This window comes from Danio rerio, chromosome 4 (assembly GCF_052040795.2).
Source record: "Danio rerio strain M-AB ecotype USA chromosome 4, GRCz13ab, whole genome shotgun sequence".
NCBI classification, from domain to species: Eukaryota; Metazoa; Chordata; class Actinopteri; order Cypriniformes; family Danionidae; genus Danio; species Danio rerio.
The window spans coordinates 60826872-60841948 of record NC_141024.2 but is presented as its reverse complement, the minus strand read 5'-3'; the positions used below and the strand labels follow the sequence as shown (position 1 = coordinate 60841948).

The following is a 15077-nucleotide window of genomic DNA, read 5'->3' as shown; positions in this document are numbered from 1 at the left end:
TAGAAACTGTTGTCTGTAATACCTTCCCTACCTCTGAAAATCTTCTGCTAAATCCTGATTTCATCTTGTAACGCTGGACAGAATGTGGCCCATGATATATACCCAGTGCACGTGTTAGCAGTTGCAAGGCAGCAAAATGCCTAATTAGTCCTTGGGTGGGCTTGAACCACCAACCTTTCAGTTAACAGCCGAACACGCTAACCGATTGCGCCACAGAGACTTAGGGAAAAGTCACCTACAGTAGTTGAAAGGCGGAACTTTGTCTCAAAAGGTCTGCTATATGAACCCTAATGTAAATTTGTTGAGAGTGAGAGAGAAAAGTACAGAAACGCCCAACGTGGGGCTCGAACCCACGACCCTGAGATTAAGAGTCTCATGCTCTACTGACTGAACTAGCCTGGCTGATGAGACACTCTTTCAAGAACTAGAAACTGTTTTCTGTAATAACTTCCCTACCTTTGAAAATCTTCTGCTAAATCCTGATTTCATCTTGTAACGCTGGACAGAATGTGGCCCAGGATATATGTCCAGTGCACGTGTTAGCAGTTGCAAGGCAGCAAAATGCTTAGTTCGCCCTTGGGTGGGCTTGAACCACCAACCTTTCAGTTAACAGTTGAACGCGCTAACTGATTGCTCCACACAAACTTAGTAAAATGTCACTTACAGTGGTAGAAAGGCGGAACTTTGTTTCAAAAGGTCTGCTATATGAAGCCTAATGAAAGTTTGCTGAGAGAGAGGCAACAGAAACACCCAACGTGGGGCTCGAACCCACGACCCTGAGAATGAGAGTCTCATGCTCTACTGACTGACCTAGCCGGCTGAAGCTCGCTTAAGAGCTAGACACCATTTTCTGTAATACCTTCCCTACCCGTGACAATCTTCTGCTAAATCCTGATTTCATCTTGTAACGCTGGACAGAATGTGGCCCAGGATATATGCCCAGTGCACGTGTTAGCAGTTGCAACGCAGCAAAATGTCTAATTCGTCCCTGGGTGGGGTTGAACCACCAACCTTTCAGTTAACAGCCGAACGCGCTAACCTATTGCGCCACAGAGACTTAGGGAAAGGTCACCTACAGTGGTAGAAAGGCGGAACTTTGTCTCAAAAGGTCTGCTATACGAACCCTAATGTAAGTTTGCTGAGAGAGAGAGAGAATAGTAACAGAAACGCCCAACGAGGGGCTCAAAACCACGACCCTGAGATGAAGAATCTCATGCTCTACCGACTGAGCTAGCCAAGGTTGATGAGAAGCTGTTTCAAGAGCTAGACACTGTTTACAGTAATACCTTCCCTACCCATGAGAATATTCTGCTAAATCCTGATTTCATCTTGTAACGCTGGACAGAATGTGGCCCAGGATAAATGTCCAGTGCACGTGTTAGCAGTTGCAAGGCAGCAAAATGCTTAATTCGCCCCTGGGTGGGCTTGAACCACCAACCTTTCAGTTAACAGTTGAACGTGCTAACTGATTGCGCCTCACAAACTTAGTAAAAAGTCACCTACAGTGGTAGGAAGGCGGAACTTTGTTTCAAAAGGTCTGCTATATGAAGCCTAATGAAAGTTTGCTGAGAGAAAGGCAACAGAAACACCCAACGTGGGGCTCGAACCCACGGCCCTGAGAATAAGAGTCTCATGCTCTACTGACTGACCAAGTCGGCTGAAGCTCGTTTAAGAGCAAGACAACGTTTTCTGTAATACCTTCCCTACCCGTGACAATCTTCTGCTAAATCCTGATTTCATCTTGTAACGCTGGACAGAATGTGGCCCAGGATATATGCCCAGTGCACGTGTTAGCAGTTGCAAGGCAGCAAAATGCCTAATTCGTCCCTGGGTGGGCTTGAACCACCAACCTTTCAGTTAACAGCCGAACGCGCTAACCGATTGCGCCACAGAGACTTAGGGAAAAGTCACCTACAGTGGTAGAAAGGCGGAACTTTGTCTCAAAAGGTCTGCTATATGAACCCTAATGTAAGTTTGTTGAGAGTGAGAGAGAAAAGTAACAGAAACGCCCAACGTGGGGCTCGAACCCACGACCCTGAGATTAAGAGTCTCATGCTCTACCGACTGAGCTAGCCGGGCTGATGAGAAAGTCTTTCAAGAACTAGACACTGTTTTCTGTAATAACTTCCCTACCTTTGAAAATCTTCTGCTAAATCCTGATTTCATCTTGTAACGCTGGACAGAATGTGGCCCAGGATATATGTCCAGTGCACGTGTTAGCAGTTGCAAGGCAGCAAAATGCCTGATTCGTCCCTGGGTGGGGTTGAACCACCAACCTTTCAGTTAACAGCCGAACGCGCTAACCTATTGCGCCACAGAGACTGAGTAAGAAGTCACCTACAGTGGTAGAAAGGCGGAACTTTGTCTCAAAAGGTCTGCTATACGAACCCTAATGTAAGTTTGTTGAGAGAGAGAGAGAAAAGTAACAGAAACGCCCAACGAAGGGCTCAAACCCACGACCCTGAGATGAAGAATCTCATGCTCTACCGACTGAGCTAGCCAGGTTGATGAGAAGCTGTTTCAAGAGCTAGACACTGTTTACAGTAATACCTTCCCTACCCGTGAGAATATTCTGCTAAATCCTGATTTTGTCTTGTAACGCTGGACAGAATGTGGCCCAGGATATATGCCCAGTGCACGTGTTAGCAGTTGCAAGGCAGCAAAATGCAGAATTCGTCCCTGCGTAGGCTTTAACAACAACCTTTCAGTTAACAGCCGAACACGCTAACCAATTGCGCTACAGAGACTTAGGGAAAAGACACCTACAGTGGTAGAAAGGCGGAACTTTGTCTCAAAAGGTCTGCTATACGAACCCTAATGTAAGTTTGCTGAGAGAGAGAGAGAGAAAAGTAACAGAAACGCCCAACGAGAGGCTCAAATCCACGACCCTGAGATGAAGAATCTCATGCTCTACCGACTGAGCTAGCCAAGGTTGATGAGAAGCTGTTTCAAGAGCTAGACACTGTTTACAGTAATACCTTCCCTACCCGTGAGAATATTCTGTTAAATCCTGATTTCATCTTGTAACGCTGGACAGAATGTGGCCCAGGATATATGCCCAGTGCACGTGTTAGCAGTTGCAAGGCAGCAAAATGCTTAATTCGCCGCTGGGTGGGCTTGAACCACCAACCTTTCAGTTAACAGTTGAATGCGCTAACTGATTGCGCCACACAAACTTAGTAAAAATTCACCTACAGTGGTAGAAAGGCGGAACTTTGTTTCAAAAGGTCTGCTATATGAAGCCTAATGAAAGTTTGCTGAGAGAGAGGCAACAGAAACACCCAACGTGGGGCACGAACCCACGACCCTGAGAATAAGAGTCTCATGCTCTACTGACTGACCTAGCCGGCTGAAGCTTGTTTAAGAGCTAGACACTGTTTTCTGTAATACCTTCCCTACCCGTGACAATCTTCTGCTAAATCCTGATTTCATCTTGTAACGCTGGACAGAATGTGGCCCAGGATATATGCCCAGTGCACGTGTTAGCTGTTGCAAGGCAGCAAAATGTCTAATTCGTCCCTGGGTGGGGTTGAACCACCAACCTTTCAGTTAACAGCCGAACGCACTAACCTATTGCGCCACAGAGACTTAGGGAAAGGTCACCTACAGTGGTAGAAAGGCGGAACTTTGTCTCAAAAGGTCTGCTATATGAATCCTAATGTAAGTTTGTTGAGAGTGAGAGAGAAAAGTAACAGAAAAGCCCAACGTGGGGCTCGAACCCACGACCCTGAGATTAAGAGTCTCATGCTCTACCGACTGAGCTAGCCGGGCTGATGAGAAACTCTTTTAAGAACTAGAAACTGTTGTCTGTAATACCTTCCCTACCTCTGAAAATCTTCTGCTAAATCCTGATTTCATCTTGTAACGCTGGACAGAATGTGGCCCATGATATATACCCAGTGCACGTGTTAGCAGTTGCAAGGCAGCAAAATGCCTAATTCGTCCTTGGGTGGGCTTGAACCACCAACCTTTCAGTTAACAGCCGAACGCGCTAACCTATTGCGCCACAGAGACTGAGTAAGAAGTCACCTACAGTGGTAGAAAGGCGGAACTTTGTCTCAAAAGGTCTGCTATACGAACCCTAATGTAAGTTTGTTGAGAGAGAGAGAGAAAAGTAACAGAAACGCCCAACGAAGGGCTCAAACCCACGACCCTGAGATGAAGAATCTCATGCTCTACCGACTGAGCTAGCCAGGTTGATGAGAAGCTGTTTCAAGAGCTAGACACTGTTTACAGTAATACCTTCCCTACCCGTGAGAATATTCTGCTAAATCCTGATTTTGTCTTGTAACGCTGGACAGAATGTGGCCCAGGATATATGCCCAGTGCACGTGTTAGCAGTTGCAAGGCAGCAAAATGCCTAATTCGCCCCTGGGTGGGCTTGAACCACAAACCTTTCAGTTAACAGCCGAACGCACTAACCGATTGCGCCACAGAGACTTAGGGTACAGTCACCTACAGTGGTAGAAAGGCGGAACTTTGTCTCAAAAGGTCTGCTCTACGAACCCTTATGTAAGTTTGCTGAGAGAGAGAGAGAAAAGTAACAGAAACGCCCAACGAGGGGCTCAAACCCACGACCCTGAGATGAAGAATCTCATGCTCTACCGACTGAGCTAGCCAAGGTTGATGAGAAGCTGTTTCAAGAGCTAGACACTGTTTACAGTAATACCTTCCCTACCTGTGAGAATATTCTGCTAAATCCTGATTTCATCTTGTAACGCTGGACAGAATGTGACCCAGGATATATGCCCAGTGCACGTGTTAGCAGTTGCAAGGCAGCAAAATGCCTAATTCGTCCCTGGGTGGGGTTGAACAACCAACCTTTCAGTTAACAGCCGAACACGCTAACCAATTGCGCTACAGAGACTTAGGGAAAAGACACCTACAGTGGTAGAAAGGCGGAACTTTGTCTCAAAAGGTCTGCTATACAAACCCTAATGTAAGTTTGCTGAGAGAGAGAGAGAAAAGTAACAGAAACACCCAACGAGGGGCTCAAACCCACGACCCTGAGATGAAGAATCTCATGCTCTACCGACTGAGCTAGCCAGGTTGATGAGAAGCTGTTTCAAGAGCTAGATAATGTTTACAGTAATACCTTCCCTACCCATGAGAATATTCTGCTAAATCCTGATTTCATCTTGTAACGCTGGACAGAATGTGGCCCAGGATATATGCCCAGTGCACGTGTTAGCAGTTGCAAGGCAGCAAAATGCCTAATTCGCCCCTGGGTGGGCTTGAACCACAAACCTTTCAGTTAACAGCCGAACGCACTAACCGATTGCGCCATAGAGACTTAGGGTACAGTCACCTACAGTGGTAGAAAGGCGGAACTTTGTCTCAAAAGGTCTGCTCTACGAACCCTAATGTAAGTTTGCTGAGAGAGAGAGAGAAAAGTAACAGAAACGCCCAACGAGGGGCTCAAACCCACGACCCTGAGATGAAGAATCTCATGCTCTACCGACTGAGCTAGCCAAGGTTGATGAGAAGCTGTTTCAAGAGCTAGACACTGCTTACAGTAATACCTTCCCTACCTGTGAGAATATTCTGCTAAATCCTGATTTCATCTTGTAACGCTGGACAGAATGTGACCCAGGATATATGCCCAGTGCACGTGTTAGCAGTTGCAAGGCAGCAAAATGCCTAATTCGTCCCTGGGTGGGGTTGAACCACCAACCTTTCAGTTAACAGCCGAACACGCTAACCAATTGCGCTACAGAGACTTAGGGAAAAGACACCTACAGTGGTAGAAAGGCGGAACTTTGTCTCAAAAGGTCTGCTATACAAACCCTAATGTAAGTTTGCTGAGAGAGAGAGAGAAAAGTAACAGAAACACCCAACGAGGGGCTCAAACCCACGACCCTGAGATGAAGAATCTCATGCTCTACCGACTGAGCTAGCCAGGTTGATGAGAAGCTGTTTCAAGAGCTAGATAATGTTTACAGTAATACCTTCCCTACCCATGAGAATATTCTGCTAAATCCTGATTTCATCTTGTAACGCTGGACAGAATGTGGCCCAGGATATATGCCCAGTGCACGTGTTAGCAGTTGCAAGGCAGCAAAATGTCTAATTCGTCCCTGGGTGGGGTTGAACCACCAACCTTTCAGTTAAAAGCCGAACGCGCTAACCTATTGCGACACAGAGACTTAGGGAAAGGTCACCTACAGTGGTAGAAAGGCGGAACTTTGTCTCAAAAGGTCTGCTATACGAACCCTAATGTAAGTTTGCTGAGAGAGAGAGAAAAAAGTAACAGAAACGCCCAACGAGGGGCTCAAACCCACAACCCTGAGATGAAGAATCTCATGCTCTACCGACTGAGCTAGCCAAGGTTGATGAGAAGCTGTTTCAAGAGCTAGACACTGTTTACAGTAATACCTTCCCTACCCGTGAGAATATTCTGCTAAATCCTGATTTCATCTTGTAACGCTGGACAGAATGTGGCCCAGGATAAATGCCCAGTGCACGTGTTAGCAGTTGCAAGGCAGCAAAATGCTTAATTCGTCCCTGGGTGGGCTTGAACCACCAAGCTTTCAGTTAACAGCCGAACGCGCTAACCAATTGCACCACAGAGACTTAGGGAAAAGTCACCTACAGTGGTAGAAAGGCGGAACTTTGTTTCAAAAGGTCTGCTATATGAAGCCTAATGAAAGTTTGCTGAGAGAGAGGCAACAGAAACATCCAACGTGGGGCTCGAACCCACGACCCTGAGAATAAGAGTCTCATGCTCTACTGACTGACCTAGCCGGCTGAAGCTCGTTTAAGAGCTAGACACCGTTTTCTGTAATACCTTCCCTACCCGTGACAATCTTCTGCTAAATCCTGATTTCATCTTGTAACGCTGGACAGAATGTGGCCCAGGATATATGCCCAGTGCACGTGTTAGCAGTTGCAAGGCAGCAAAATGCCTAATTCGTCCCTGGGTGGGGTTGAACCACCAACCTTTCAGTTAACAGCCGAACGCGCTAACCTATAGCGCCACAGAGACTGAGTAAGAAGTCACCTACAGTGGTAGAAAGGCGGAACTTTTTTTCAAAAGGTCTGCTATAAGAACCCTAATGAAAGTTTGCTGAGAGAGAGAGAGGCAACAGAAACACCCAACGCGGGGCTCGAACCCACGACCTTGAGATTAAGGGTCTCATGCTCTACCAACTGAACTAGCCGGCTGAAGTTCATTTAAGAGCTAGACACCGTTTACAGTAATACCTTCCCTACCCATGAGAATATTCTGCTAAATCCTGATTTCATCTTGTAACGCTGGACAGAATGTGGCCCAGGATATATGCCCAGTGCACGTGTTAGCAGTTGCAAGGCAGCAAAATGTCTAATTCGTCCCTGGGTGGGGTTGAACCACCAACCTTTCAGTTAACAGCCGAACGCGCTAACCTATTGCGACACAGAGACTTAGGGAAAGGTCACCTACAGTGGTAGAAAGGCGGAACTTTGTCTCAAAAGGTCTGCTATACGAACCCTAATGTAAGTTTGCTGAGAGAGAGAGAGAAAAGTAACAGAAACGCCCAACGAGGGGCTCAAACCCACGACCCTGAGATGAAGAATCTCATGCTCTACCGACTGAGCTAGCCAAGGTTGATGAGAAGCTGTTTCAAGAGCTAGACACTGTTTACAGTAATACCTTCCCTACCCGTGAGAATATTCTGCTAAATCCTGATTTCATCTTGTAACGCTGGACAGAATGTGGCCCAGGATAAATGCCCAGTGCACGTGTTAGCAGTTGCAAGGCAGCAAAATGCTTAATTCGTCCCTGGGTGGGCTTGAACCACCAAGCTTTCAGTTAACAGCCGAACGCGCTAACCAATTGCGCCACAGAGACTTAGGGAAAAAGTCACCTACAGTGGTAGAAAGGCGGAACTTTGTTTCAAAAGGTCTGCTATATGAAGCCTAATGAAAGTTTGCTGAGAGAGAGGCAACAGAAACATCCAACGTGGGGCTCGAACCCACGACCCTGAGAATAAGAGTCTCATGCTCTACTGACTGACCTAGCCGGCTGAAGCTCGTTTAAGAGCTAGACACCGTTTTCTGTAATACCTTCCCTACCCGTGACAATCTTCTGCTAAATCCTGATTTCATCTTGTAACGCTGGACAGAATGTGGCCCAGGATATATGCCCAGTGCACGTGTTAGCAGTTGCAAGGCAGCAAAATGCCTAATTCGTCCCTGGGTGGGGTTGAACCACCAACCTTTCAGTTAACAGCCGAACGCGCTAACCTATAGCGCCACAGAGACTGAGTAAGAAGTCACCTACAGTGGTAGAAAGGCGGAACTTTTTTTCAAAAGGTCTGCTATAAGAACCCTAATGAAAGTTTGCTGAGAGAGAGAGAGGCAACAGAAACACCCAACGCGGGGCTCGAACCCACGACCTTGAGATTAAGGGTCTCATGCTCTACCAACTGAACTAGCCGGCTGAAGTTCATTTAAGAGCTAGACACCGTTTACAGTAATACCTTCCCTACCCGTGACAATCTTCTGCTAAATCCTGATTTCATCTTGTAACGCTGGACAGAATGTGGCCCAGGATATATGCCCAGTGCACGTGTTAGCAGTTGCAAGGCAGCAAAATGCCTAATTCGTCCCTGGGTGGGCTTGAACCACAAACCTTTCAGTTAACAGCCGAACGCGCTAACCTATTGCGCCACAGAGACTGAGTAAGAAGTCACCTACAGTGGTAGAAAGGCGGAACTTTGTCTCAAAAGGTCTGCTATACGAACCCTAATGTAAGTTTGTTGAGAGAGAGAGAGAAAAGTAACAGAAACGCCCAACGAAGGGCTCAAACCCACGACCCTGAGATGAAGAATCTCATGCTCTACCGACTGAGCTAGCCAGGTTGATGAGAAGCTGTTTCAAGAGCTAGACACTGTTTACAGTAATACCTTCCCTACCCGTGAGAATATTCTGCTAAATCCTGATTTTGTCTTGTAACGCTGGACAGAATGTGGCCCAGGATATATGCCCAGTGCACGTGTTAGCAGTTGCAAGGCAGCAAAATGTCTAATTCGTCCCTGGGTGGGGTTGAACCACCAACCTTTCAGTTAAAAGCCGAACGCGCTAACCTATTGCGACACAGAGACTTAGGGAAAGGTCACCTACAGTGGTAGAAAGGCGGAACTTTGTCTCAAAAGGTCTGCTATACGAACCCTAATGTAAGTTTGCTGAGAGAGAGAGAGAAAAGTAACAGAAACGCCCAACGAGGGGCTCAAACCCACAACCCTGAGATGAAGAATCTCATGCTCTACCGACTGAGCTAGCCAAGGTTGATGAGAAGCTGTTTCAAGAGCTAGACACTGTTTACAGTAATACCTTCCCTACCCGTGAGAATATTCTGCTAAATCCTGATTTCATCTTGTAACGCTGGACAGAATGTGGCCCAGGATAAATGCCCAGTGCACGTGTTAGCAGTTGCAAGGCAGCAAAATGCTTAATTCGTCCCTGGGTGGGCTTGAACCACCAAGCTTTCAGTTAACAGCCGAACGCGCTAACCAATTGCACCACAGAGACTTAGGGAAAAGTCACCTACAGTGGTAGAAAGGCGGAACTTTGTTTCAAAAGGTCTGCTATATGAAGCCTAATGAAAGTTTGCTGAGAGAGAGGCAACAGAAACATCCAACGTGGGGCTCGAACCCACGACCCTGAGAATAAGAGTCTCATGCTCTACTGACTGACCTAGCCGGCTGAAGCTCGTTTAAGAGCTAGACACCGTTTTCTGTAATACCTTCCCTACCCGTGACAATCTTCTGCTAAATCCTGATTTCATCTTGTAACGCTGGACAGAATGTGGCCCAGGATATATGCCCAGTGCACGTGTTAGCAGTTGCAAGGCAGCAAAATGCCTAATTCGTCCCTGGGTGGGGTTGAACCACCAACCTTTCAGTTAACAGCCGAACGCGCTAACCTATAGCGCCACAGAGACTGAGTAAGAAGTCACCTACAGTGGTAGAAAGGCGGAACTTTTTTTCAAAAGGTCTGCTATAAGAACCCTAATGAAAGTTTGCTGAGAGAGAGAGAGGCAACAGAAACACCCAACGCGGGGCTCGAACCCACGACCTTGAGATTAAGGGTCTCATGCTCTACCAACTGAACTAGCCGGCTGAAGTTCATTTAAGAGCTAGACACCGTTTACAGTAATACCTTCCCTACCCATGAGAATATTCTGCTAAATCCTGATTTCATCTTGTAACGCTGGACAGAATGTGGCCCAGGATATATGCCCAGTGCACGTGTTAGCAGTTGCAAGGCAGCAAAATGTCTAATTCGTCCCTGGGTGGGGTTGAACCACCAACCTTTCAGTTAACAGCCGAACGCGCTAACCTATTGCGACACAGAGACTTAGGGAAAGGTCACCTACAGTGGTAGAAAGGCGGAACTTTGTCTCAAAAGGTCTGCTATACGAACCCTAATGTAAGTTTGCTGAGAGAGAGAGAGAAAAGTAACAGAAACGCCCAACGAGGGGCTCAAACCCACGACCCTGAGATGAAGAATCTCATGCTCTACCGACTGAGCTAGCCAAGGTTGATGAGAAGCTGTTTCAAGAGCTAGACACTGTTTACAGTAATACCTTCCCTACCCGTGAGAATATTCTGCTAAATCCTGATTTCATCTTGTAACGCTGGACAGAATGTGGCCCAGGATAAATGCCCAGTGCACGTGTTAGCAGTTGCAAGGCAGCAAAATGCTTAATTCGTCCCTGGGTGGGCTTGAACCACCAAGCTTTCAGTTAACAGCCGAACGCGCTAACCAATTGCGCCACAGAGACTTAGGGAAAAAGTCACCTACAGTGGTAGAAAGGCGGAACTTTGTTTCAAAAGGTCTGCTATATGAAGCCTAATGAAAGTTTGCTGAGAGAGAGGCAACAGAAACATCCAACGTGGGGCTCGAACCCACGACCCTGAGAATAAGAGTCTCATGCTCTACTGACTGACCTAGCCGGCTGAAGCTCGTTTAAGAGCTAGACACCGTTTTCTGTAATACCTTCCCTACCCGTGACAATCTTCTGCTAAATCCTGATTTCATCTTGTAACGCTGGACAGAATGTGGCCCAGGATATATGCCCAGTGCACGTGTTAGCAGTTGCAAGGCAGCAAAATGCCTAATTCGTCCCTGGGTGGGGTTGAACCACCAACCTTTCAGTTAACAGCCGAACGCGCTAACCTATAGCGCCACAGAGACTGAGTAAGAAGTCACCTACAGTGGTAGAAAGGCGGAACTTTTTTTCAAAAGGTCTGCTATAAGAACCCTAATGAAAGTTTGCTGAGAGAGAGAGAGGCAACAGAAACACCCAACGCGGGGCTCGAACCCACGACCTTGAGATTAAGGGTCTCATGCTCTACCAACTGAACTAGCCGGCTGAAGTTCATTTAAGAGCTAGACACCGTTTACAGTAATACCTTCCCTACCCGTGACAATCTTCTGCTAAATCCTGATTTCATCTTGTAACGCTGGACAGAATGTGGCCCAGGATATATGCCCAGTGCACGTGTTAGCAGTTGCAAGGCAGCAAAATGCCTAATTCGTCCCTGGGTGGGCTTGAACCACAAACCTTTCAGTTAACAGCCGAACGCGCTAACCTATTGCGCCACAGAGACTGAGTAAGAAGTCACCTACAGTGGTAGAAAGGCGGAACTTTGTCTCAAAAGGTCTGCTATACGAAACCTAATGTAAGTTTGTTGAGAGAGAGAGAGAAAAGTAACAGAAACGCCCAACGAAGGGCTCAAACCCACGACCCTGAGATGAAGAATCTCATGCTCTACCGACTGAGCTAGCCAGGTTGATGAGAAGCTGTTTCAAGAGCTAGACACTGTTTACAGTAATACCTTCCCTACCCGTGAGAATATTCTGCTAAATCCTGATTTTGTCTTGTAACGCTGGACAGAATGTGGCCCAGGATATATGCCCAGTGCACGTGTTAGCAGTTGCAAGGCAGCAAAATGCCTAATTCGCCCCTGGGTGGGCTTGAACCACAAACCTTTCAGTTAACAGCCGAACGCACTAACCGATTGCGCCACAGAGACTTAGGGTACAGTCTCCTACAGTGGTAGAAAGGCGGAACTTTGTCTCGAAAGGTCTGCTCTACGAACCCTAATGTAAGTTTGCTGAGAGAGAGAGAGAAAAGTAACAGAAACGCCCAACGAGGGGCTCAAACCCACGACCCTGAGATGAAGAATCTCATGCTCTACCGACTGAGCTAGCCAAGGTTGATGAGAAGCTGTTTCAAGAGCTAGACACTGTTTACAGTAATACCTTCCCTACCTGTGAGAATATTCTGCTAAATCCTGATTTCATCTTGTAACGCTGGACAGAATGTGACCCAGGATATATGCCCAGTGCACGTGTTAGCAGTTGCAAGGCAGCAAAATGCCTAATTCGTCCCTGGGTGGGGTTGAACCACCAACCTTTCAGTTAACAGCCGAACACGCTAACCAATTGCGCTACAGAGACTTAGGGAAAAGACACCTACAGTGGTAAAAAGGCGGAACTTTGTCTCAAAAGGTCTGCTATACAAACCCTAATGTAAGTTTGCTGAGAGAGAGAGAGAAAAGTAACAGAAACACCCAACGAGGGGCTCAAACCCACGACCCTGAGATGAAGAATCTCATGCTCTACCGACTGAGCTAGCCAGGTTGATGAGAAGCTGTTTCAAGAGCTAGATAATGTTTACAGTAATACCTTCCCTACCCATGAGAATATTCTGCTAAATCCTGATTTCATCTTGTAACGCTGGACAGAATGTGGCCCAGGATATATGCCCAGTGCACGTGTTAGCAGTTGCAAGGCAGCAAAATGTCTAATTCGTCCCTGGGTGGGGTTGAACCACCAACCTTTCAGTTAAAAGCCGAACGCGCTAACCTATTGCGACACAGAGACTTAGGGAAAGGTCACCTACAGTGGTAGAAAGGCGGAACTTTGTCTCAAAAGGTCTGCTATACGAACCCTAATGTAAGTTTGCTGAGAGAGAGAGAGAAAAGTAACAGAAACGCCCAACGAGGGGCTCAAACCCACAACCCTGAGATGAAGAATCTCATGCTCTACCGACTGAGCTAGCCAAGGTTGATGAGAAGCTGTTTCAAGAGCTAGACACTGTTTACAGTAATACCTTCCCTACCCGTGAGAATATTCTGCTAAATCCTGATTTCATCTTGTAACGCTGGACAGAATGTGGCCCAGGATAAATGCCCAGTGCACGTGTTAGCAGTTGCAAGGCAGCAAAATGCTTAATTCGTCCCTGGGTGGGCTTGAACCACCAAGCTTTCAGTTAACAGCCGAACGCGCTAACCAATTGCACCACAGAGACTTAGGGAAAAGTCACCTACAGTGGTAGAAAGGCGGAACTTTGTTTCAAAAGGTCTGCTATATGAAGCCTAATGAAAGTTTGCTGAGAGAGAGGCAACAGAAACATCCAACGTGGGGCTCGAACCCACGACCCTGAGAATAAGAGTCTCATGCTCTACTGACTGACCTAGCCGGCTGAAGCTCGTTTAAGAGCTAGACACCGTTTTCTGTAATACCTTCCCTACCCGTGACAATCTTCTGCTAAATCCTGATTTCATCTTGTAACGCTGGACAGAATGTGGCCCAGGATATATGCCCAGTGCACGTGTTAGCAGTTGCAAGGCAGCAAAATGCCTAATTCGTCCCTGGGTGGGGTTGAACCACCAACCTTTCAGTTAACAGCCGAACGCGCTAACCTATAGCGCCACAGAGACTGAGTAAGAAGTCACCTACAGTGGTAGAAAGGCGGAACTTTTTTTCAAAAGGTCTGCTATAAGAACCCTAATGAAAGTTTGCTGAGAGAGAGAGAGGCAACAGAAACACCCAACGCGGGGCTCGAACCCACGACCTTGAGATTAAGGGTCTCATGCTCTACCAACTGAACTAGCCGGCTGAAGTTCATTTAAGAGCTAGACACCGTTTACAGTAATACCTTCCCTACCCATGAGAATATTCTGCTAAATCCTGATTTCATCTTGTAACGCTGGACAGAATGTGGCCCAGGATATATGCCCAGTGCACGTGTTAGCAGTTGCAAGGCAGCAAAATGTCTAATTCGTCCCTGGGTGGGGTTGAACCACCAACCTTTCAGTTAACAGCCGAACGCGCTAACCTATTGCGACACAGAGACTTAGGGAAAGGTCACCTACAGTGGTAGAAAGGCGGAACTTTGTCTCAAAAGGTCTGCTATACGAACCCTAATGTAAGTTTGCTGAGAGAGAGAGAGAAAAGTAACAGAAACGCCCAACGAGGGGCTCAAACCCACGACCCTGAGATGAAGAATCTCATGCTCTACCGACTGAGCTAGCCAAGGTTGATGAGAAGCTGTTTCAAGAGCTAGACACTGTTTACAGTAATACCTTCCCTACCCGTGAGAATATTCTGCTAAATCCTGATTTCATCTTGTAACGCTGGACAGAATGTGGCCCAGGATAAATGCCCAGTGCACGTGTTAGCAGTTGCAAGGCAGCAAAATGCTTAATTCGTCCCTGGGTGGGCTTGAACCACCAAGCTTTCAGTTAACAGCCGAACGCGCTAACCAATTGCGCCACAGAGACTTAGGGAAAAGTCACCTACAGTGGTAGAAAGGCGGAACTTTGTTTCAAAAGGTCTGCTATATGAAGCCTAATGAAAGTTTGCTGAGAGAGAGGCAACAGAAACATCCAACGTGGGGCTCGAACCCACGACCTTGAGATTAAGGGTCTCATGCTCTACCAACTGAACTAGCCGGCTGAAGTTCATTTAAGAGCTAGACACCGTTTACAGTAATACCTTCCCTACCCGTGACAATCTTCTGCTAAATCCTGATTTCATCTTGTAACGCTGGACAGAATGTGGCCCAGGATATATGCCCAGTGCACGTGTTAGCAGTTGCAAGGCAGCAAAATGCCTAATTCGTCCCTGGGTGGGCTTGAACCACAAACCTTTCAGTTAACAGCCGAACGCGCTAACTGATTGCGCCACAGAGACTTAGGGAAATGTCACCTACAGTGGTAGAAAGGCGGAACTTTGTCTCAAAAGGTCTGCTATATGAACCCTAATGTAAGTTTGTTGAGAGTGAGAGAGAAAAGTAACAGAAA

At 46.9% G+C, this 15077-nt stretch overlaps 3 non-coding genes across 3 annotated transcripts; all 3 read right to left on the bottom strand.

Annotated features, from left to right (window-relative positions):
• Positions 1 to 1822: 1822 nt before the first annotated feature.
• Positions 1823 to 1896, bottom strand: trnan-guu (transfer RNA asparagine (anticodon GUU)). The gene has a single exon. It is a non-coding gene; the product is annotated as a tRNA-Asn (tRNA).
• A 110-nt stretch (positions 1897 to 2006) lies between these two features.
• trnak-cuu (transfer RNA lysine (anticodon CUU)) lies at positions 2007 to 2079 on the bottom strand. The gene has a single exon. It is a non-coding gene; the product is annotated as a tRNA-Lys (tRNA).
• Positions 2080 to 3698: 1619 nt separating this feature from the next.
• On the bottom strand, positions 3699 to 3771 carry trnak-cuu (transfer RNA lysine (anticodon CUU)). The gene has a single exon. It is a non-coding gene; the product is annotated as a tRNA-Lys (tRNA).
• Positions 3772 to 15077: the final 11306 nt, after the last annotated feature.